The sequence below is a fragment of the Tiliqua scincoides genome, chromosome 1 (genome assembly GCF_035046505.1).
Source record: "Tiliqua scincoides isolate rTilSci1 chromosome 1, rTilSci1.hap2, whole genome shotgun sequence".
Taxonomy (NCBI): domain Eukaryota; kingdom Metazoa; phylum Chordata; class Lepidosauria; order Squamata; family Scincidae; genus Tiliqua; species Tiliqua scincoides.
Window position 1 is genome coordinate 306,230,399 of NC_089821.1, and position 25,237 is coordinate 306,255,635.

The window sequence follows — 25,237 nt, forward strand, 5'->3', positions numbered from 1 at the left end:
TTTGCAGCATTTTAGGACTTCAGCAGGGATGCTGTCTTTTCCAGGTGCCTTGCCAAAGGCAAGGGAGTCCAGGGCCACGTGAAGTTCTTCTAGGGTTGGTTCACTGTCAAGCTCTTCCAGCACAGGCAGGCACTCAATGTTGTTCAGTGCTTCTTCGGTGACTACATTTTCTCTGGAATATAGCTCAGAATAGTGCTGCACCCAGCGTTCCATCTGCTGCTAAAATGATGACTGGGCTGGGTCACCTTCCTTACGAGGAAAGGCTACAGTGTTTGGACCTCTTCAGCCTAGAAAAGAGATGCCTGATGGGGGACATGATTGAGACATGCAAAATTATGCATGGGAAGGATAGAGTGGATAGAGAGATGCTCTTTTCCCTCTCACACAACACCAGAACCAGGGTACATCCACTGAAATTGAGTGTTGGGAGGGTTAGGACAGGCAAAAGAAAATATTTCTTTACTCAGCAGTTGGTCTATGGAACTTCTTGCCACAGGATATGGTGATGGCGTCTGGCCTGGATGTGTTTAAAAGGGGATTGGACAGATTTCTGGAAGAAAAATCTATCACTGGTTACAAGCCATGATGTGTATGTGCAACCTCCTGATTTTAGAAATGGGCTACATCAGATTGCCAGATGCAAGGGAGGGCTCCAGGATGCAGGTCTCTTGTTATCTGGTGTGCTCCCTGGGGCATTTGGTGGGCCACTGTGAGATACAGGAAGCTGAACTAGCTGGGCCTATGGCCTGATCCAGTGGTGCTGTTCTTATGCTCTTAAGTCTGTAACAACAGACTTCCTTATTTGATATTTAGCATATTCATATTTAGTGGGCTTTTTCCAAGAGAAACAATTGTTTGGGCAGCAGGAATTGTCACTAATGAATGCATCTGCTTATGAAGGTCATAAGAATGTCAGAACAGCCCCACTGGATCAGGCCATAGGCCCATCTAGTCCAGCTTCCTGTATCCCACAGCGGTCCACCAAATGCCCCAGGGAGCACACCAGATAACAAGAGACCTGCATCCTGGAGCCCTCCCTTGCATCTGGCATTCTGACATAGCCCATTTCTAAAATCAGGAGGTTGCACATACACATCGTGGCTTGTAACCCATAATGGGTTCTGCCAGTTTGGAGAGATCCTTCTGGAGCTCCTCACAATCACTTCTGGTCTTCACCACTTGGAAAAGTTTGGTGTCGTCTGCAAACTTAGCCACCTCACTGCTCACCACTGTCTCCAGGTCTTTTATGAAGAGGTTGAAGAGCACTGGTCCCAGGACAGATCCTTGGGGCACACCACTTTTCACCTCTCTCCATTGTGAAAATTGCCCATTGACACCCACTCTCTGTTTCCTGGTCTTCAACCAGGTCTCAGTACAGGAGAGGACCTGTCCTCTAATTCCCTGACTGTGGAGTTTTTTTAGTAGCCTTTGGTGAGGGACCGTGTCGAATGCCTTCTGAAAGTCCAGATATATAATGTCCATGGGTTCTCCCACATCCACATGCCTGTTGACCTTTTCAAAGAATTCTAAAAGGTTTGTGAGGCAAGACGTACCCTTACAGAAGCCATAAGAACATAAGAACATAAGAACAGCCCCACTGGATCAGGCCATAGGCCCATCTAGTCCAGCTTCCTATATCTCACAGCGGCCCACCAAATGCCCCAGGGAGCACACCAGATAACAAGAGACCTCATCCTGGTGCCCTCCCTTGCATCTGGCATTCTAACCCATTCCTAAAATCAGGAGGTTGCGCATACACATCATGGCTTGTACCCCATAATGGATTTTTCCTCCAGCAACTCGTCCAATCCCCTTTTAAAGGCGTCTAGGCTAGACGCCAGCACCACATCCTGTGGCAAGGAGTTCCACAGACCGACCACGCGCTGAGTAAAGAAATATTTTCTTTTGTCTGTCCTAACCTGCCCAACACTCAATTTTAGTGGATGTCCCCTGGTTCTGGTATTATGTGAGAGTGTAAAGAGCATCTCCCTATCCACTCTGTCCATCCCCTGCATAGTTTTGTATGTCTCAATCATGTCCCCCCTCAAGCGTCTCTTTTCTAGGCTGAAGAGGCCCAAACGCCATAGCCTTTCCTCATAAGGAAGGTGCCCCAGCCCCGTAATCATCTTAGTCGCTCTCTTTTGCACCTTTTCCATTTCCACTATGTCTTTTTTGAGATGCGGCGACCAGAACTGGACACAATACTCCAGGTGTGGCCTTACCATAGATTTGTACAACGGCATTATAATACTAGCTGTTTTGTTCTCAATACCCTTCCTAATGATCCCAAGCATAGAATTGGCCTTCTTCACTGCCGCCGCACATTGGGTCGACACTTTCATCGACCTGTCCACCACCACCCCAAGATCTCTCTCCTGATCTGTCACAGACAGCTCAGAACCCATCAGCCTATATCTAAAGTTTTGATTTTTTGCCCCAATGTGCATGACTTTATACTTACTGACATTGAAGCACATCTGCCATTTTGCTGCCCATTCTGCCAGTCTGGAGAGATCCTTCTGGAGCTCCTCACAATCACTTCTGGTCTTTACCACTCGGAAAAGTTTGGTGTCGTCTGCAAACTTAGCCACTTCACTGCTCAACCCTGTCTCCAGGTCATTTAAGAAGAGGTTGAAAAGCACCGGTCCCAGGACAGATCCTTGGGGCACACCGCTTTTCACCTCTCTCCATTGTGAAAATTGCCCATTGACACCCACTCTCTGCTTCCTGGCCTCCAACCAGTTCTCAATCCACGAGAGGACCTGTCCTCTAATTCCCTGACTGTGGAATTTTTTCAGTAGCCTTTGGTGAGGGACCGTGTCAAACGCCTTCTGAAAGTCCAGATATATAATGTCCACGGGTTCTCCCGCATCCACATGCCTGTTGACCTTTTCCAAGAATTCTATAAGGTTTGTGAGGCAAGACTTACCCTTACAGAAGCCATGCTGACTCTCCCTCAGCAAGGCCTGTTCGTCTATGTGTTTTGAGATCCTATCTTTGATGAGGCATTCCACCATCTTACCCGGTATGGATGTTAGGCTGACCGGCCTATAGTTTCCCGGGTCCCCCCTCTTTCCCTTTTTAAAAATAGGCGTGACATTTGCTATCCTCCAATCTTCTGGCACCGTGGCCATTTTGAGGGACAAGTTGCATACCTTAGTCAAGAGATCTGCAACTTCATTCTTCAATTCCTTAATAACCCTTGGGTGGATGCCATCAGGGCCCGGTGACTTATTGATCTTTAATTTATCAATGAGGTCTGAAACATCTTCTCTTTTAACCTCTATCTGACTTAACTCCTCAGTTAGGAGGGGCCGTTCGGGCAGCGGTATCTGCCCGAGGTCTTCTGCTGTGAAGACAGATGCAAAGAACTCATTTAATTTCTCTGCCATCTCTAAGTCTCCTTTTATCTCCCCTTTCCCTCCCTCACCATCCAGAGGGCCAACCGCTTCTCTGGTGGGTTTCCTGCTTCTAACATATTTGAAGAAGCTTTTATTATTCCCCTTAATTTTGCTAGCCATGCATTCCTCATAGTCTCGCTTGGCCTCCCCTATCACCTTCTTACATTTCTTTTGCCACAGTTTATGTTCCTTTTTATTCTCTTCATTAGGGCAAGACTTCCATTTACGGAAGGAAGCTTCCTTGCCCTTCACAGCCTCTCTAACTTGGCTGGTTAGCCATGCGGGCACTCTCCTGGATTTAGTGGAACCCTTCTTTCTTTGCGGTATACACCTCTGCTGGGCCTCTATTACTGTTGTTTTAAGCAGCCTCCATGCACTCTGGAGAGATTGGACTCTTTTTACCCTCCCTTTCAACCTCCTTCTAACCAGCCTCCTCATTTGAGGGAAGTCCGCCCGTCGGAAGTCAAGGGTTTTTGATAGAGATTTGCCTGGTATTCTTCCCCCAGTGTGCACGTCAAAACGGATCGCAGCATGATCACTGTTCCCCAATGGCTCAGTAACGTTTACATCTCTAACCAGGTCCTGCGTACCGCACAAAATTAAATCCAGAGTCACCTGTCCTCTGGTGGGCTCCGTGACTAGCTGATCTAAGCCACAGTCATTTAGCACGTCAAGAAATCCGGTTTCCTTATCGTGACCAGAACACAAATTGACCCAGTCAATATGAGGATAATTGAAGTCCCCCATGATTACAACCCTGTCCTTCCTTGTCACCTCCCTGATCTGTTTCCTCATTTCAAGGTCCCCATAAGATTTCTGGTCTGGAGGACGATAGCACGCCCCCAGTATTACATTGCTGCACAAGCCTGGTAATTTAACCCACAGAGATTCTACGGTGGAGTCGGACCCACCTTCAATCTCTACTTTGCTGGATTCTATCCCTTCCTTAACATAAAGGGCCACCCCACCTCCAACACGCCCCTGCCTGTCCCTCCTGTAGAGTTTATAGCCCGGGATTGCGGTATCCCACTGATTCTCCGCATTCCACCAGGTTTCCGTTATGCCCACTATGTCAATATTTTCCCTTGTCACCAGACATTCCAGTTCTCCCACCTTTGCTCGTAGACTTCTGGCATTCGCATAAAAGCATTTATACACGGAATGCCCCAGGATGGGCTGCTTATTCGCTCCTTTGTCCCCGCATCCTCTCATTGTGCCAAACCGTCTATCACATCCCATCACCCTACCTTTCCCAATTTCTTCTCCTACCCTGCCTTTGTCTTGTTGTTCTCTAACCTCCCCATCCTCATCCCATAGGGATGAGGAGTCCCGAACCGGATGCCCCTCGGCTCCTGTCGGCCTTCCCCCAGGGATCTTTTTAAAAGATGCTCTGCCACCTTTTTAATGTTATGCGCCAGCAGTCTGGTTCCATTCTGGTTCAAATGGAGCCCGTCCCTCTTGTACAGGCCCCGCTTGTCCCAAAACGTTCCCCAGTGCCTAACGAATCTAAACCCCTCCTCCCTACACCACCGTCTCATCCACGCATTGAGACCCCTGATCTCCGCCTGCCTAGCTGGCCCTGCGCGTGGAACAGGTAGCACTTCAGAGAACGCTACCTTTGAGGTCCTGGCTTTCAGCTTCCTGCCTAAAAGCCTAAATTTGGCCTCCAGGACCTCCCAGCTACATTTGCCCACATCGTTGGTGCCGACATGCACCACAGCCGCTACCTCTCCCCCAGCACTGTCTACTAGCCTGTCTAGACGAGAAGTGATGTCCGCAACCTTTGCACCAGGCAGGCAAGTCACCATGCGGTCCTCACATCCGTCGCAAACCCCCCTCTCTATGTTTCTAATAATCGAATCCCCCACTACAAGAAGCCCCCGACCCCCCTCCCACCGAGGAGTATCCCGAGTGCGCTCGGATACGGGACCATCCCCTGGAGAAGGGGTCCCCCCTAGGGGATTGTTTCCCTCCTCTCCAGGATGACGTCCTCCAGTCCCGAGACTTCCCACCCGGGCAGCCGAGGAGCTGCACGCCTGAGGTTGGGACGAAGCCTGATCGTCCCCAGAAGTCTCCCCACGGTCCTCCTCTGGCTGCCTGCGCTTCTCCAGGTCGGCCACCAAGGCTTCAAGGGAGCGGACGCATTCCCTGAGAGCCTGGAGCTCCTTGCATCGAGGACACACCCATGACTTATGCCCCAGAGGCATATAATCATACATGTGGCACTCGATGCAGAACACTGGATAGCCCCCACCCTGCTGCTGGCTGTCTGACTGCATAGCTTTTTTGTTGTTGTTGTTGTTGTTATTTTATTTAGGGGTCCTTTTAAAAACCATACAATGGATAGCAGTCCTTTTCTCTAGGGAAGAGGAAGGGCAGTGTATGGGGCCCTGGCCTCCTCGCCCTGCTGCTGAACTCGCCCAGATGCTAAACTCTTGTGCCTTACCTGGCACTTAGTTCCCGAGGCACTGGGTTCCCAGAGGCCACACGTGTCTGCAGAGCAGATTCTGCCTCAGCAAGGCCTGTTCGTCTATGTGTTTTGAGATTCTATCTTTGATGAGGCATTCCACCATCTTACCCGGTATAGATGTTAGGCTGACCGGCCTATAGTTTCCCAGGTCCCCCCTCTTTGCCTTTTTAAAGGTTGGTGGTCCAAGATGTAGTTTTAAATTATTAAGGCCTTGATCCAAGGACAATTGGTGCTTATTGGGACTTAAATGCAACTTGATTTAGTTGAACTGAAACTAACGTGGTTATTAGCATGGGGGTTAATTTAGTAGCCTTCAGTGGAACACACATACAGGTGTTGGGGCAGTGAATTCAACGCCACTACAATTCATTAGTCTTCTTAGAATACAGCACACAGCAGCATAAAATTATGGCTAAAGATTATGTCTCTACAGTGTGCATTTCTGGGGCAGCAGCAAAACTATATATACAGCTGAAGTTTCCTTAGAGACTGGCAGCTGTTACTGCTGCTGAAAAGACAGACTGCTTCTTAAATTGAGCTGCAGCTTGCATGTCATGGCTGCCAGGGGACCCATCCAATGGGGGAGCTCCCACATCGCAGGGGTGAGTCTCGGTCATGATTTGGGCCAGGGAATTCTGTGGGAGTTTGGAAAGAACAAGCTCACCAGTCACCCAGTGTTGATGCCTCCATTTTGCTCTAGCGGCCTGGGATGGCTCCAAAGGGGAGAGGAATTGGCTGCTTGCATGGTGTGGTGAGATTCCCTGCAAAACTTAGTGGTTTGCACCTCCTCTAGCTACACTACTGCACTAGTGGCTCTTGCCACTCAGAAGGACTCTAACAGTGAGGGGCAGGGGCAGCTTACACAGCACATGTTGAGGCACCCTGCAAAATTAGCGCTGTGCCCCCCTTCTGGGAACACCACTGGAAAGCAGCACACAGCTTTATGCCTTGAGCCCTCATATCTCGTGGTGCCCTTTCCCTGGTGCTTTACTCACAGAAGGCTGTCCCCTGCTAACTACAGAGAAAGACGTCAGTGCTGATAATGCCTTTGTGGTTGAGGCTGCCTGTGGAAGACAGATCGGGGAAGCTTCTTTATCCATCCTTCATTGCTTCCTTTTTGGCAGTATCACCACCAGCAAATTCAGAAGCTCAGACACCAACTTCCATTCTCAGTCACAGCTTGTAGGCAGAGATAAGCCAAGTGTAACAGTGACTGAGTTTTTCTTTGGGGAAAAAATCTCTTCCACTCTTTATGCACAAAGCATGACTAAATAGAAATTGTGTTGCTGTCATGAATGCTACTGATCCTTGCCTGCGCAATTAAAGCTAGCCTTCGTTCGATGACTGTGACCAGGGTTGGTTTGGGAGTTGGACTTAAGACCAGGGAGATCCTGGTTCATAATCCCTGCTCAGCCATGAAACTTCCTGGGTACCCTTGGGCCAGTCACTACCTCTCAGTCGCACCCACCTCAAAGAGTTGTTGTGAGGACAAAAGGAGGGGACGAAGAACCATGTACAAATTGCTCAAATTGTGATTCTGAGGAATAATGGTTGGCAACCTTCAGTCTCGAAAGACTATGGTATAAGCCTACAGCACCCGGTATTCCCAGATGGTCTCTCATCCAGGTACTAACCAGGCCTGACCCTGCTTAGCTTCCAAGATCACCTAAGATCAGGCATGTGCAGGGCAACAGTTGCTGCAGTGTTGAATAATACTATCATGTCATACACCATTCAATGCATAATTTACAGCAGAATGCAATTTAAAAAACGGTGTGAAATATCTCCATTCTAGCAAAAGTTATGACTGAAAGAACAGAAAACAAAAATGCAACTGTCGTATGTAAAAAAAAAAAAAGTACATTTCTTTAATTCAAAACGGACCAATGAGACTGATTTTCAAAGAGCCAGTGAGATCTTAGTATGACACAGCATGGAACTAATAAGGTGTTAGTAAGGTGACACCCTCGGGGGGGGGGGTGACACCGTTAGTGACCAAAATCACTAAAATGGCAATTCATAGGAATAATACCATCATGTTATATACCATTCTATGTGTAATTTACAGCAGAATGCAATGAAAAAACCGCATTGAAATATCTGTGTTCTAACAAAAGGTATAGCCATAAAACCAACGAGGCGGGGCAATGGTACATTACCACACCCACCTCCTGGGTCATTGCCCCGCCCACTGCATGGGAGGAGGTCCATCATGGGGGTGACACACTGGCCTCCTGCACCAGTTGACGCAAACCCAGTGATGCCACTGGTTGCCCAAATCAGCTCTGCTTCTAACTAACAGCACCTCTGTCTTGCCTGGATTACATTTCAGCTTGCACCCATCCCATCCCTGCAGCCAGGCACTAGTTTAGGGCATCCACCACCTCCCTTGTACCAGGTGGAAAATAGAGATAAAGATTAGTGAGACTGGTGTACTGATGACTCTGTATACCAAATCTGCAGACAACCAGTCCCAGCAGCTTCATGTAGATTGAATGACATGGGAGACGAGACAGAATGTTGCTGAACCCCATGCGGCTAAGCAGTTAATGATAAAGGTAACATCTTTAGAAACACTGGTTTATTTATTTATCTTAAAAGGTTTATATCCCTGCTCATCCTGAAGATTCAAAGTGGCTAAAAATTCCATTAAAAGCATAAATAAATGAAATGAAAGCATAAATAAAATAAAAGCATAAATAACAGCATAAATATAAGCAACAGCATCTAGAAAAACCCAACCTCAACAACAAAATACAATAAAAAAGAATTAAAATCAGCACCCAAAACCCCGAGAGAACACCGTCAAATTCAAACATAACTGGGGAAGGCCGAGGAGAAGCAAATATCTTTAAAACAGGAGTGGGAAAACCCCAGCCTGGGCGCCATTTGTGGCCCCCCGGGATTCCCAATCTGGGCCACAGAGACCTTCCAGTTTCTAATGAGGCTCTGGCCCAGCGAAGACTGTTGGAGTCCGCACTGGTGAGCTGCGGGCTGAGTTAGATAGAGCAAGGCCTTTTATAGTCTCCATGTGTTTTCTGCTTTCCCCTGGGCATTATTTTAAACCCCCCTCATTGCCTCTGAACAACTTGTGTCTCCATGAGTTTCTGGCTTGGTCTGTGTGTTTTCACTGTGCAAGAGATGTGTGGCAAACAGTTCATAGTTCTCATGTGGTTCTACATGCCTGTTTTGTAATTTTATGTGCATTATAAATAAGCTTAATAAAGTTCATTCATTCATATAAGTTCTGTCTCTAATGTATTCATTTATGTAAATTTATGTAAATTTATTCAGATTTGAAATGTAAATTAATTCTTTTTTTCCCCTGGCCCCTGACACAGTGTCAGAGAGATGATGTGGCCCTCCTGCCAAAATGTTTGCCCACCCCTGCTTTAAGACACCTATATGAGAGAAGGGAAGGAGCACAATGGACCTTCCAAGGGAATGCAGGAAGGAAGGAAGGAAGGAGCTACCACTGAGAAGGCTCTTCTGAGTGTCTTCTCCAACCTCACCTCAGGTAAATGAGAGACACACAAGAAAGCCTCCTCAGGGGATAGATTCAAAAGACAGAGAACAACCCATCTCTTTTAACTGAGACACTAGGGTGTCTTTGTGTGCACCCTAGTTTGCTGCTTAGCTTGCATCTTCCACCAGGGGGCTTTGCTGCACAATAAATATTTTTGCTCTTGAGATGGCGATCTTGAGATGTGATCTTTTGCTCTTGAGATGTGCTGGAAATTTTTAGAAGAAATTGCTCATAAATCTAAACAGGCAAACAGAGGAAAGTAAGAACACAAAAACATAAGAGCCCTGCTGGATCAGGCCAAGGACCCATCTAGTCCAGCTTTGTATCTCACAGTGCTTGACCAGATGCTGACCACAAAACAAGATACCTAATAATTTCTAAATAATGTAACAGGATACATTCATTTGAAGATCGGCTATTCTCTTTTTGATGACTCTCTCTCGCTGCAAAATTTAAAATCTCGGTGTTCTGGAAGGACATAAGATGGTGAGTCTGTGGGCTAGGGCCAGTCTTTTCATAATCCTTGTTTGGGGTCTAAGCAAAAGTAGACTCTGTAGAAAATAACTTCTGCTATTCAATCAGGAGAAGGAACCAACCAGGCAGGGACAAGAAAACAAGCAGGACAAAAGACTGTATAGTAGTGAAGCAATCCTAGAGATCAAAAGACAGGATCAGAAGCCTTGCAAGGTTACTGCTCTGAAAGGTGGGGCAGGAATTTTTTACAGCAGTGGTTCTCACACATTTAGTACCGGGACTCACTTTTTAGAATGAAAATCTGTCAGGACCCACCGGAAGTGATGTCATGACCAGAAGTGACAGCATCAAGCAGGAACATTTTTAACAATCCTAGGCTGCAATCCTACCCTCACTTACCCAGGAGTAAGTCCCATTGACTATGATTGTTAAAAGAATATACATAGTAGCTTGGTAAAAGTACAGGTCTATAACATTTCCCCAAATGTAGTCATATACCATGGTAGCATCAAGTCTAAATATTGAAATGAATGGGGACCCACCTGAAATTGGCTCGCGACCCACCTAGTGGGTCAGTCTGAGAAACACTGGTTTACAGAAAATAAAGATAGCCATCAAAAGTCAGGAGCGAAAAATTCACCTCTTGTTCAGATAAGGTGACTCAGTAGTGTTGCTTGATTTAGGGCCCAATCCTAACCCCTTATGTCAGTGCTTTCCAGCACTGACATAAAGGCAATGCATCTCTGAGGTAAGGGAACAAACATTCCCTTACTTTGAAGAGGCCTCCGTGAGTGACACCCAATTGCAGGATGCAGCACACACCCCATTGGCACCGCTATGCCAGTGCTGGAAAGCACTGACATAAGGGGTTAGGATTGTGGCCTTAAGAAGTTTATGTTCCACCTATCAGCTCAACATCAGTTCACAAAGCAGCTTAAAACAGAACAATCTCAACAAAGGCAATCAAGCCATTCAAAAGAAAACAGAAAAAGCCAATGGAAACTCCCTCAGTGCATCAAGCATGGATCATACACATGTGTCTTTAAGTTTCTGTGTACATGTTAGGGATCTCTGGCCCAGGCACATGTGCTCACACTGATGTTTAAAAGCAACACCACATAATTCACTGTGGTCACACCTCACAACATCCTGCACAACAAAACCAAGCTCCTGATTACGTATGTTTAATTTTTTGTAAACAATGCATTTGTTAATCAAAAGCTAACATAATGAAGCACAGTGTGGTCCATTGGACAAAGTGCTGGACTCTGATACTGAATATCTCTGTTGAACCTCGACCACAATGTTAAATGCAGCAGGTGACCTTGGGAAGCTGTGCAAAGAACAGCGTTGGTGTGTGTGTGTGGCATCCTTGGCTTTGTCTGCAGCCGTCTCCTGTGATAAGCCACCAGGACTCTTGGTTGGACCATTTTCCTGGGAAGCGAAGCCTTCTTTACTTAGGTTCAGGACTCACCTGCTCGCCCAGGTTGGCCACTGATGCTTCCCAACAGAGGAGTCCCAACAGAGAACGCCACCCAGTGCACAGTTTACCTTCTGCAGCTCAGCAACCTGGAAATTCATAATGACGTAATGACATCATCACGTCACCCCCAACCTTTTGGGCTATTGCATTGCTTAAAATGAGACAACCCACTTCTGGATTCCCTCTGTTTGGTGATGTTCAAGCCCTGTCACTTCATGGTCTTGCCAGTGAATGGTGAAAACACTATCACTGGTGGGTATGGGAGCCAGGGTTCCCCACTTGGGCCTGAAGATCACCAAACAGCAAGCAACGCGGCCCTGTGGTGCCCCCTTCTGACTGGTACCTGGGGTGGTCTGCACCAGTCACCCCCTGGCTTGCTACACTATTGAAGGCATGAAAGCTATAAAAGACTTCCAGTTTGGCCTACAAGTCTGCTTGAGCAACAGTGTGTGTTACGTTTTGTTCCTTTTTGTTGACTCTGAGCTTTAACCATCCCCTGGGTTGGTTCCTGGCTTCCCCCCATCTGCTGCCTACCACTTCAACCTGACATTCAGTGAGAACTCAGTCTCAAAATCCAGAACAACCTTTGACCCTGTCCGTGGCTGTTGGTCCAAATTTACAATGTTGCACCATCATGATCTTTCCAAATATACGTAGTACGTCCTGATGTTGCATTCCTAGCCTCGTCCACTCTCATTTTCCCCTGCACAGTGCATTATTTTACTGCACTTTGATGCAGTACAAGTAGTACAAGTACTGTACTTTAGTAGTACTGTACACTGTATTGATATAGTAAAAGTACTACTAGTAGTTGTAGAAGTACAAATAGTAGTACACATAGTACTTTAATGTCGGCATGATCTGTCTCTTTGCAAGCCTCTCTGCAGCAGAGGTGGGAGCAGCGACAACCCTATTTCATTTCACTGGCATCTTTTAGCTAAACATTTTCTAAGCTGGCATTTCATCCGTGCCACCAAGTCTGTAAATATTTTTCCATCATGATTTGTCTTTAAAAATCAACCTTTGCACTTGTGCTCTGAAAAATCAATGGTAAGGCCAAACCTGGAATATTGTGTCCAGTTCTGGTCGCCACATCTCAAAAAGGATATAGTGGAAATGGAAAAGGAGCAGAAGAGAGTGACCAAAATTATTACTGGGCTGGGGCACCTCCCTTATGAGGAAAGGCTGCAGCAGTTGGGGCTCTTCAGTCTAGAAAAGAGACGCCTAAGAGGGGGACATGATTGAGACATACAAAACTGTGCAGGGGATGGATAGAATGGATAGAGAGAGACACTTTTCCCTCTCATCTAACACCAGAACCAGCAGACATCCACTAAAATTGAGTGTTGGAAGAGTTAGGACAGACAAAAGAAAATATTTCTTTACCCAGCATGTAATCTGTGGAACTCCTTGCCACAGGAAGTGGTGATTGCATACTGCCTAGATGCCTTTAAGAGGGGATTGGACAAATTTCTGGAGGAAAAGTTCGTCACGGGTTACAAGTCACAGGTATGTATGTGCAAGCTCCTGGTTTTAGAGGTAGGCTGCCAGATGCAGGAGAGGACATTAGGACGCAGGTTGTGTCTGTTGTCTTGTGTGCTCCCTGGGGCATTTGGTGGGCCATTGTGAGATACAGGAAGCTGGACTAGACGGGCCTTTGGCCTGATCCAATGGGATTCTTCTTATGTTCTTAAAGCATACTGGATGGAGAGAGTGAGGCAAGCCAATGGAGAGATACCCCGTCATCCTGCTATCACCCAGCTCCAGCTGAGAACACAGGAACATGAAAAACCCCTGCTGGATCAGGTCAAAGGCCCAGCCAGTCCAGCACCCCATTCCCAGGGGCTCATCCGCTGCTGCTGGGAAGCCCACAAGCAGGAATGATGGCACACTTCTCTGCCGCCATTGCTCCCCTACAACTGGTGTTCAGAGGGACACCAGCTGCCAAACTTGGAGTTGGAATACACCCACTAGTAGCCATTGATAAACCTGTTGTCTTCCATACTTTTGCACAATCCTGCTGTAAGGCAATCCAAGCTAGAGCCATCACCACATCGTGGCAGACTAATTATGAGCTGTGTGAAGATTTGAGACCTGGCAGGTTGGTTCTCTGAATACAGTGGGGTGGAGTCCCCAACCATGATTAGAGGGTGTTGGAGCACCCACTGTAGGGCTGGCCCATCTATGAGGCTGACAGAGGCATTTTCTCAGGCAGCAGGTTGGCAGGAACTATAATTTTAGGGAGGTGTGCAGTTTTTATTTTTCTATTGACAAAATAAAATATTTCTTTACTCAGCATGTGGTTGGTCTGTGGAACTCATTGCCACAGGATGTGGTGATGGTATCGGGCCTAGATGCGTTTAAAAGGGAATTGGACAAATTTCTGGAGGAAAAATCCATCACGGGTTACAAGCCATGGTGTGTATGTGCAACCTCCTGATTTAGAAATGGGCTATGTCAGAATGCCAGGTGCAAGGGAGGGCACCAGGATGCAGGTCTCTTGTTATCAGGTGTGCTCCCTGGGGCATTTGGTGGGCCGCTGTGAGATACAGGAAGCTGGACTAGATGGGCCTATGGCCTGATCCAGTGGGGCTGTTCTTATGTTCCAATTTAATGAACTCACTACAATTGGTTTAATTGAGTGATTGCTCTCATTTTAGTTGGCATTACATTTTAAGTGGGGTTAACTGATTTGGGTGATAATTTTCAGCTGAAAAATAGGGTAAAACTGAGAGTCTACTACTTCTGGCCAAGGGATGACCACTGAGAGTTCAGACAGTGCTATAACTTAAAACTATACTGAAAGTGAAGCAGTGCAGGGGGAGCTAGCTGGACCAGGAAAGGAAGGAAATGGGAACAGCCAGAGTTGGAGGAGCCAGTCAACAAACAAGAAACACACACAAAGGAAACGGCTTCTCTCTCCCTCTTTGCAGTTGCGGGCTCTGATTTTCAGGTACTGGAGGCTACTGGGGCACCCAGGTTTTTGCATCTCTGGTAACATGGTTTGTGGAAGGGTCACTCTAGACCTGGCAGCAACAGACATGTATGTTGTTCACGTGCTATCTGCCCCATTTACATATAAAGCAAGGAGCTCAAATACAGTGGTGTATCTAAGGTAGGTAGGGCATGTGACACTTCATAGCCTCCGTTTTGCTCCCCGTGCCTGGAATGCCTCAGAAGGGGAGGGGGAGGGACCACATGAACAGTGTGTTGAGGCTCCCTGCAAGACTTAGTGCTTTGCACCCTCTCTAGCTATGCCACTGCTTCCAAGTCACCTTCTGTGGAGCTTGTGAGTAATCATGCGTCATCTCTGCACTGAGTGTGGTTGCTACTGTTTGTCCCCCATTGATGAATGATGAAGGGCGGAATCCTAACCCCTTATGTCAGTGCTTTCCGGCCAATGGGTGCCATTGTCAGTGCTTATGTCAGTGCTTTCCGGTGCCAATGGGACATGTGCTGCATCCTGCAGTTGGGTGTCACTCACAGAGGCCTCTTCAAAGTAAGGGAATGTTTATTCCCTTACCTTGGAGCTGCATTCCCCTTATGAATGGGGGGGGGGGGAGAATTAATTTACATTTAAAATTTACATTTAAAATTTACATTTAAAATTTGAATATATTTACATAAGTTTACATAAATGAATATATTAAAGATGAACTTACATGAATGAATGAAAGTCTTGCAATAGCTCAAGGCCTATAAAAGGCCTTGCACAAAGCAAGGCTGGCCTTTCCTTTGGTGCCGCTACTGCATCACAGATGTGAAACAGCAAGCAGTGGAGGAAGCCCTCATCCCACAGCACACGCGAGAGGTAAAACAATCGCCCTCACGCTGAGAGCAGTTGCTGGAACTAGGGTCATTGCATCCTGGAACATTGTGTCCTGGTCAAATGCATCCCAGTCAATGGTATCCCTGAACATTTGTATTTGGGCTGTTGCCCTGCACATGTCTGAGCTTATCTGATTACAGAAGCTAAGCAGTGTCAGGTCTGATTAGTACTTGGAGACTGCCTGGGAATACCAGGTGCTGTAGGCTTATACCATAGTCTTTCGAGACTGAAGGTTGCCAACCATTTGTATCTGGGCTTTTCTGGCTGTGTGTGTGTGTCCCATTCATTTGCAATTGGGCAACAAATCCCATGTTAAATATCCTAAGCCTTTTATCCTAGCCTTAACCCTAACCCTACTTCTGCATTTTAAAAATAAAAAGTACCTCTAATATAAATATACATATCTTGGGATGCAAATGTCTGGGATGCAAAAAGAACAGACCCAAATGTCCCATACTGGGACGCATTTGGCCAGGACATTGTTATCCGGGATGCAATGGTCCCATCACTTCCCCACTTACGTGCTGCGGGAGATCATTTCATTTCAACAGTTGCCATCTCTGCATGGAGTGTGGTTGGATGATCATTTCATCACCCCTGATCTGAAAACAAAGCAGAATTATCAGCCTTCGGAGAAGGCCGCCTGCTGCATTTTTGCCTGAATAATTGCTCTGTGCTTGCTTCTGACCAGAAGCCCTGCCCAGAGCAGTGACCTTATTCATTTATTTAGCAAATGTTTTTCCTGCCTTTCTTTTACAGCATGAATGCCCACAGCAGCGGGGGAGGGGGGGTTGGTGGGAGGGGAGAAATTCTTCTGGGAATAGCTCTTAGTTTTATGCACAATGAAAGCAGAACGACAAGATTTGTTTTTTGCATGACAGAGGAGCCTGCAGGGCCTTTGATCCAGATTGAAACCACAGAAGGTTTCTTATATGTTTTGCTCCCATTCTGGTCTTGATTGGGATTCACTGATAACCCATGAAAGCTTTCCTTCCAAAGTAAAGAGAAGCTGTGCCAGGGAGATCCAGAGCAGGACTGCAACAGGGGAAAGGGCTAGACTCCCTACCCCCTGCTGCAGTTCTATTCTGGATTGGGGCCCTGTTTACACTTTTAAAAAAGATCCCATAGGCCCTTATCACACAACAGGCATATTGTCTAGTTTGGCCAGACTTGGGGGGGGGGGGGGAGGGAAGCATGTCTCAGCCATCACCCAAATCCAACCCCACACATAGAAGCTGTCATTTGATTACTTGGTCCATGTTACATGATACCACTTACTTGCCAGCAGTGTGGCCTCCTCTTGCATTGTGCCATCGATCAGCATGCATACAGTGAAGGGTCTGATCAACCTTCTCTACAGCAAGCTGCTGGTGACTGCTTAATAATTCAAGAAATACAAATTCACAAAGCCATTAATCGAGTGCTCCGCTAGCGCTTCATTACTGCTGAGAAAAAGACACTGAAAAGTTTTTGCCCTGAATGTCTGCCATAGGATTTTAACCTGAGGATGCCATCAGGGCTGGTTAGTGGAATTAAGCAGGAGCAGAACAACCCATCTGCATTAGTGCATTTTCCTAGGTCATCCTCAAAAGTGCATTTGCGAAGGTCATCCTCAAAAGTGTGTGGATTGTAAAAGGAAAGAAAGAAACTCAAGCCATTCATCTCAGAACCAGTAGCGTAGCTGGGGGAGAGAGCAAAGCACTAAGTTTTTCAGGTGCCAGAATGTGCCATGCAAGCAGCCTGCCCCCCTCCCCTTCGGAGCCATTCCAAGTGGTGGAAGCAAAATGGCTGCTTGCATGGTGCGTCCAGGCACCCGAAAAATTCAATGCTCTGCAGCAATTTTGCTTTGTTTAAGGAAGCAACACAAAAACTAAGGTAATGGAATCAGCGCAGGGGGCACAGGGCCCACCCAGATCCATGGATAATTGAATCAGTGGATACCTGACCTGCAGATACAGAGGCCTGCCTGTATGTTTTGTGGGTGGGTGTTTTAGCCACTCAGTCGTGTCCGACTCCTGGAAGTTTATAGGCGAGAACTCTCCATGCTATCCTGTCAAGTACGCCCCTTCTTCTAGTTCCACTGGCAATTCCCAACACCACTGACTTCTCTAGTGAATTCACACACATGACGTGTTTTATGCCTGCTGTAGTGCTGATCTTAAAATTGAAAAAAAAAAAATTTTTTTTACTGCATTTCTTCTGTTGCGTTTATTGCAGTTGCATTTTTTACATGGGTTAAAAAACTAATCTGTATAAAGCTGTGCCCTTCAGCGGTCCGTACTGTGCCCCTTGAGGTCTGTGCAGCTGCCTAATGTCCTAATGATAGCGCTGACTCTGATCACACCAGTGCACATCTTTCCACAGTTGTGGCAGGCACAGCACATTTTCAGCCCTGACATAAAAGCAAACAAAAGGAGGACACTCTCTGCAATCCAGGGCTTTAGTCAGAGGGGAAGCCCTGCTAGTCCCTTTTCCTACACTGCCAGTCAACCCCTGGCAAACTTTCCTCTGAGGCTTTGTCCCTCTGAGTGCAGGAAACTAACCAGTGTGCCCATTTCATATGGTTCCCCACTCCAAAGTTCACATGGGGATTCTTCCCCATGTTCTGCACCTCTGGTTTTCAACCAAGAAAGCAAAAGAACGTTCCTGTTGTCATCAAGAGAATCATTGTGGTACAGCGGGCATTGTGTTGAACTTCGGTCATGAAGATGTGTCCGACCAGGGCTCAGGATCCGGTGGAGCTGAGCTCAGCCAGTCCCACCCTGCTCCCTCCCACCTAGGGCTGAAAGTCACTGGCTGGCCTTGGGCAAACCCCTGTCTCAGCCGATCCTACTCAACAGGCCTTTTGTGATCACAAGTTGGAGGGAATCCCATGAAGCTCCATCATGAGTTCCTGGAGGAAGAGCGGGCTGAAACTGTGATGAATCACAAACAGCAGTGTGGTGAGAAGCTGCCCTTGGGAAACAGCCATATGAACAATGGTTGGAATGGGAATGTTCCCACCTTCCTGGGACCATGATTTCATTCTCCCCTTCCATCTCAAGAAAGTGCATGACTTTCTTTCCGAAGGACTGGCAAAAAAGGAAACAAAGCTGCTGGCCAAAATGAAAATTTTAAACCAGTCAAAAGGAAAGAAAGAGCAACCGCACAGCTGATGCACAAACCACACTGAGCTCACAGTGAGTGCCTCTCCGCCTGCTTCTGGGGAAGCAAGCCAGAGAACAAAAGTTCCTCAACTAAAATGGGGAAGTAACCCAAGAAGGCCCCAAACAGCAGCTGCAGCCCTGTTTGTAACTGGTAAAGCCTCTTCTTTCGTTCAGTGGCAATAAGCCCTCTCGCTGGTGCTGTAAATGAGCAATGGTTGGCAACCTTCAGTCTTGAAAGACTATGGTATAAGCCTACAGCACCCGGTATTCCCAGGCAGTCTCCCATCCAAGTACTAACCAGGCCTGACCCTGCTTAGCTTCCAAGATCAGACAAGATCAGGCACATGCAGGGTAACAGCTGAGCAAACGCTAAAGAAAATTATAATTACAACTAAATTGAGAACAAGGAACCTGGCAAGATCAAAGCACCTAGTGACTGCTCACTGACTTGGTATGTGATGCATTTCGCCGCTTAGGGGCCCGTTCACAAGATCAGCTTTCGCCACGGCAAGCAGGTCTAGGGTGATGAAGCAGTAAAATGTATTCATTGCATTTGCACCCGGCTCTCCTTCCAAGGAGCTCTGCATGACATTCGTTGGGCCTTCCCGTTTGTTCCTCACAACACCCCTGTGAAGTAGTCAAGGTTGAAAGAGAGCAATTTTCTCACAAGGTCGCACAGTGAATTCTGGCTGTGCTGAGAGATTTGAAGCTGGATCAGCCTGAGTCACAAAAAATATTTCCCTTCAGGATGTCAGCCTAGATGTGCCCCTCCAGTGGTCATATTAAACTACCTTATACCAAGTCAGACAACCATCGATCCATTGGACCTAGTGCTATCTTCTCTGACAGGTGGTGACCCTCTTGTTCTCTTCCCCTGTGTAAGGGAAGTAGCCCTGCAATGGGGCCATCCGATTCTGGAAGAGACCTGTGTCAAGTCAAGGAGTCCTGTGTCCGACCAGGGCTCAGGATTCGGTGGAGCTGAGCTCAGCAAGACCTGCCCTGCTCCCTCCCCTGCCATGCCTCCTCCCCTGCCATGCCTCCACCTCCCACTGCCCAGAAATGCCCCCCTGCCTCCCCCCATGTCCCCACTCACCTCTCCATTTACTGTCACCAGGTACTGCAATGTCTACTCTCCAGACTTTCTTATCCTTATCCCCACTTTGCTGGATTTGATTCATAGTAGCAGAGCAATGATTTCTTTATTCTCAATTTTTGTAAACTTTTGATGATTATGCGACACTTATTCTTCCAGTAACCCTATAGCCTCTGGCCCTGGTTGCTCAGCCAGAGGTCCTGAGTCCTGTAACCCACTTGTCACCAGATGACCAGGAATTTTAACACCCAGCATGGTCCTTGTTGACCCAGGCAATGGCCAATTCGGTATAGGATTCTTTTTTGTTTTTCCCACCATGCTAAAGATGGGTTTCGGACATGTTTAGTCTGACTTCTCAGCAGAGGCCTGTCTGGTTTGGGTGGCCCTGTCCAGTTTAGCCCCCTGCCTCACTGAAGCATGCAAGCCCCACCACCACTACAAGGTAGCGTCCCATGGGGGAATTTTTATTATTATTCACAACCTATGCTGGGTCACTCCCGAATCGGCCTTTTCAGCCACACTAGATGCTGTTCCAGAACCACCTTTCAGAGCGCGATACCATAGTCTTTCGAGACTGAAGGTTGCCAACTATATGCTGGGCCAGCTACAGTCTCCAATTTGGGATCTAACCAAGACCTTGGGAATCACAGAGATCTCTACGGAGAACTCTTGCTGTTCCAAGCAGTGTTCATTTCGGGAGCTGAGTGATGTAATTTGCTCAAGGCTGAAAATGTCAAGGTGTTTCTCCAGACTTTTAGGCACTGCTCCAAGGACTCCAATGACAACTGGCACAATATTGACCTTTTGCTTCCAGAGATGCCCAAGTTCTTTTAACAGGTCTTGATATTTTCTAATCTTCTCATTGTCTTTGTCTTCTAATACTAATTGCCTTCTAATTCTGCTGTCACCTGGGATTGCAATATCAACAAGTGAGCCAAACTTGATTTTTCCTGTTGTCATCTACTGTTATATCTGGTGTATTGTGTTCTAGATGTTTATCGGTCTGTCATCCGAAGTCCCAAAGGATCTTCGCTTGATTGTTCTCAGTGATTTTATCAGGTTTATGATCCCAGGAATTTTGGTGTGAACAAAAATAGATTCCAGTGAACAATAGCTGCAGCCCAATCGTGACGTTATTTATAGTCAGTTTGGGCAACTTTACTACAGGCACTGACCAGATGGTTGACTGCTTCACTTTTCATCTAAGAGAATTGATATTTGCTATTGTCACTTCTGAATCTTTGCTTTGATATTATTTGTTGCAAGTGCCTGTTCCTGTGCAGCTAGGACGAGACCTTCCATTTCTTTCTTCAAGTGTCCATTCTACAGCAATTTCCAAGAATTTTCTTTATCACTTTGATGATGATGAATATTTATATATTGCTTTTCAACAAAAAAAGTTCACAAAGCAGTTAAAGAGAAAATCAAATAAATAAATAGCCCCCTGTCCCAAAGAGGCTCACAATCTAAGATGATACAGCTAAAACACCAGTCTTTCATAGCTTTTATAGTAATACTCCTCTACGGATCTCTAAAAGGATCTCCTCTCTATGGATCCTCTAAAAGGATCTCCTCTATGGAGAACTCGTGCAAGGAAAGCACCCTACAGGTAGACCACAGCTGCAATACAAGGACATCTGCAAGAGGGATCTGAAGGCCTTAGGAGTGGACCTCAACAAGTGGGAAACCCTGGCCTCTGAGCGGCCCGCTTGGAGGCAGGCTGTGCAGCATGGCCTTTCCCAGTTTGAAGAGACACTTGGCCAACAGTCTGAGGCAAAGAGGCAAAGAAGGAAGGCCCATAGCCAGGGAGACAGACCAGGGACAGACTGCACTTGCTCCCTGTTAGAGTTGCAACCCTTTGTCTGGTAAAGAGTTATATGGAACCTTGGATGAGCAGGCACACAAAACAGCATACACCAGCAGAGTTCTTTGAATGCAGTGGTTATATTTCAGAGCAAGGGTTATCACAGGTAGAGTAATCAGTAAACAGTCCTAGTCAGCACGATGAGCAGTCAGTCCATAAACAACAAATCCAAATCAGCTTTCCAAGATACACAGTCAAAGTTCATTCCATGCTCAGTCACAACATGTATATACTCACATCCAGCCTCCCACGTTACTGGCAGCAGTTCAGTAGTCTCCTACTACACTCCTACTGCTGCACTGGAAGCTCAACAGACCAAACATTAAGTAGTTGGAGTGGCCAATCAGTGTAGGCTAAGCCACACCCAGGGTGAGGCAGTCACAGGTGTTTGCTGATCCTGCTGACTCCAGCAATCTGCACCTGTTCCTGAACCACCTTGTTGGCTGTGTTTCTGCCTTATCCAGAACATAGACCTGACATCCTCCTCCTTGGTTCAGGACAGTTTATCCTGCTCAGACCCTTAGCCCCAGCATCATACAGTTTTCTTGATGCTTACTTGTGGATTGCACTTTTGTTAGTGCGTCCGCCACGTTTTGGCTGGACTCGCAGTAGGTCAGGGAGATAAGACCATCAGAAACACATTGCTTTACGTTATGGAAGCGCACATCAGTGTGTTTCGATCTCCCCCTTACGCCAGGTGTCGTAGCCATCTGTATGGCCGCCTGATTGTCTTCCATCACGTTAATGGGTTTTGGCACTTGTATGCCAAGATCCATTAGCGGTTGGTTGTGCCAAATAAGCTCGGTGCACATTAGACTCAGTGCAGCAAATTCCGATTCACATGTTGACAAAGACACATGTCTTTGTTTCACAGTTTTCCACCTGATTAAGGCTCCAGCTAGAAACAGATAGATAGAAACATTCCTGAGGTAGATTGCCTAGTTTCAGTGTCTGTGGCAAAGCTTGCATCTACATATGCGGTGAGTCTCAGATCACCCTTAGGTTCTAGGTACAAGGACATGTCTATTGTCTGTTTCAGGTACCTTAATATATGCTTTGCTGCTAGCCAATGTCTCTGCGTGGGTTGGTTCGATGCTCTGGCCAACAAATTGCACGCCATAGCGATGTCAGGCCTCGTCCATTGGCTAAGGTACACCAGACTCCCCAGTAATGACTTGTACATTGTGGTATCGAACATGGGACTGGGTGTATTATCTTTATCAAAACCAGTCACCATAGGAGTCTTCACCCCATTACATTGCTCCATGTTGAATTTCTTTAGCAATAGTGCTATTTTTTCTCTTTGAGAGATCTTATAGCCATTAGACACCTCCGTAATTTCCACCCCAACATATTTGCGTATCTTACCCATGTCTCTTAACGTAAGCCTTTTTCTCAATACCTCAACTAGTTCATTTGCTTGTTCTGTTGTTTTGCACAGTATAGCTAAATCATCCACGAAACATAGCACTATGCATTTTCGCTGGCCTTTACCCCTGGTAAACACACATGGGTCAGCTATACCTTGGTGGAAACCTTCGTCTTTCAGTGTCTTAGAAAGGCATTGGTTCCATTCAAACCCTGATTGCTTGAGCTCAAATAGACTCTTCTTAAGTAACCAGAATTTCTTATCATTTTCAGGAGTTCCTGTAGGTTTTCGCATGTAAATGGTATGTCTTAGAGGTGCATGCAAATAAGCAGTTTTTATATCAAGATGTCTGATCACATAATCCTCTTTTGCCGCTATTACCAGAGCACTATACAGTGAACTGTTTCGAAGGGTAGGTGCAAACAGTTCATCATAGTCAGTTGCATCTTGCCCAAACCCTTGTGCAACTAACCTAGCCTTGCACTTGGTTTGACCATTTGCATCCTTTTTTACTTTGAAAACCCATTTACACCCAATTGCCTTTTCCCCAAGTGGGAGATCAGTCTCTTCATATACATCCAATTCAGACATGGATTTTAATTCAGAGTTCATGGCATCTTTCCAGGCTGCTTGTTCCTCTACGGGCATGTCCTTTATGGAGTCGTAGGAGGAAGGTTCAATGAATGCCTGACAAACAGTCCCTGGTTTAAACCGGTCAGGTTCCTTCCTTTCCCTAGTTGATCTACGAGGTATAGTGATTTCCTCCTCCTCAGGTTGTGTAGCTGGTGTTTCAGGCTCAAGCTCAGGTTGGGGTCTACTTACATCCATATCAAGGGATGTCTTGCTTTCCATAGGCTCCTCCTTCAGCGTTGGAAGTTGCCTTTTAGGTGATTTCCCTTTAACAGGGACAGTTTTCTGTGGTTGTTTTCCATTGTGGTTTATCATCGGGTAGGAAGTGGAGACACAGGGGCCTAAACGTTCCCACCCCATAGTATCTTCCAAGAACTTTGCACTAGCACTGATCACAATGGCCTTAGAGTGCAAAAACCCAAACCTGTAAGCCTTATGGTTTGCATCGTAACCAAGGAAATACATTTTCCTGCTCTTTTGTTGCCCTTTGCGTCTCAGTGCTTTAGGGATATGGACATATGCGGGGACACCAAACACATGTAAATAGTCCAGAGAGGGTGTCCTCCCGTGCCAGAGCTTGTACGGTATCTGTCCAGTACCAGAATGCCAGATTGCGTTTAAAGTATGCGAAGCGCACATGATTGCTTCGCCCCAATACTTAAAGGGTAACCCACTGTCCTTTATCATACAGAAAGCCATATTTTGTAATGTCTGGCCCTGCCTTTCACAATGTGCATTGTGCTGCGGTCGGTACGGGGCTGTCAAGCGATGTTCAATGCCATTGTCTTTTAGTAACCTTTCAAACTTCAGATTAACAAATTCTCCTCCCCGATCAGTAACGATGGTTTTTGGCAGCTTACCTGTCTTTCTTTTCACAAACTTAAGCCAGTACTCTACAGTCTGGCTTGTCACTGCCTTTGTTTGCATCAGATAACAGAAAGCATAATGAGAAAAATGATCCTCAACGGACAATACAAATCTTGCTCCCCCCATGTTGGGAGAGAATGGCCCAATCAAGTCCATGAAGATTAGGTCCAGGACCTCTTTAGTTTCATAATTACCAGGCTTCCTGGTGGGTGCAGCCTTGGACTTAACAGCCTTGCACACCTCACAGTCCAGGTATAATCCACAGGGTTTTAATTTTAACCCTTCAGAATGTTCAACAGTCTTTCTGAGGGCTGAGAAACACGCATGACCAAGTTGGCGATGTAACTTATGAATACAGTCTTTATGCGCTGGCTCGTGAGTAAACACAGATCCCACAGTTGCCTTTGAAGTGGTGCTTAACAGATACAACTCACCTTGCAGTTCAGCAGTGGCCGCATGCCTAGCATCCTTCTTTATCACACACTCCTTCTCAGTGAATGTCAGAGTGTATCCTTGCCTTGTCAATGCAGCAACAGACAGGAGTTTATAAGTGAGGTTAGGCACATAAACCATTTCAAGGGTTCTGTGCAGTATAGGTAGAAAGACCTTTCCTTTCCCACATACATTGACAGTGACTCCATCAGCAAGCGTGACACACTGGTTGTTCACTGCCTCAAACGTTTTAAACAGTCCCTTGCTGTTGCAAATGTTTGCTGTGGCCCCACTATCAATTACAACGCAATCAACACAGTCCTTTGTTTCTTTGGTGACTGTCAAATTTACCCCTTCTCCCTTGCCTGAATGCAGGGGTTTCTTGCCTTTCTTGGAAAGACAGTCCTTAATTAGGTGAAAAGTGCTTTGGCATCGAAAACATCTTGAAAACATCTTTTGACGTAAGCCCTTGCAGACTCAACAGGGTCATTATCACATTCCACAGCTGCTTTCACTTTGTGCTGGGCTGAGGATAGAGCGCTCTGTTATCTTGTCTCCTCCTTTCCTCATCAAGGAGTCGACTGGTGAGGCTGGGTATTGTCAATTCCGCTCATGGTATCACTTCCAAGTTTGCTACAAATTGATCATAGCTT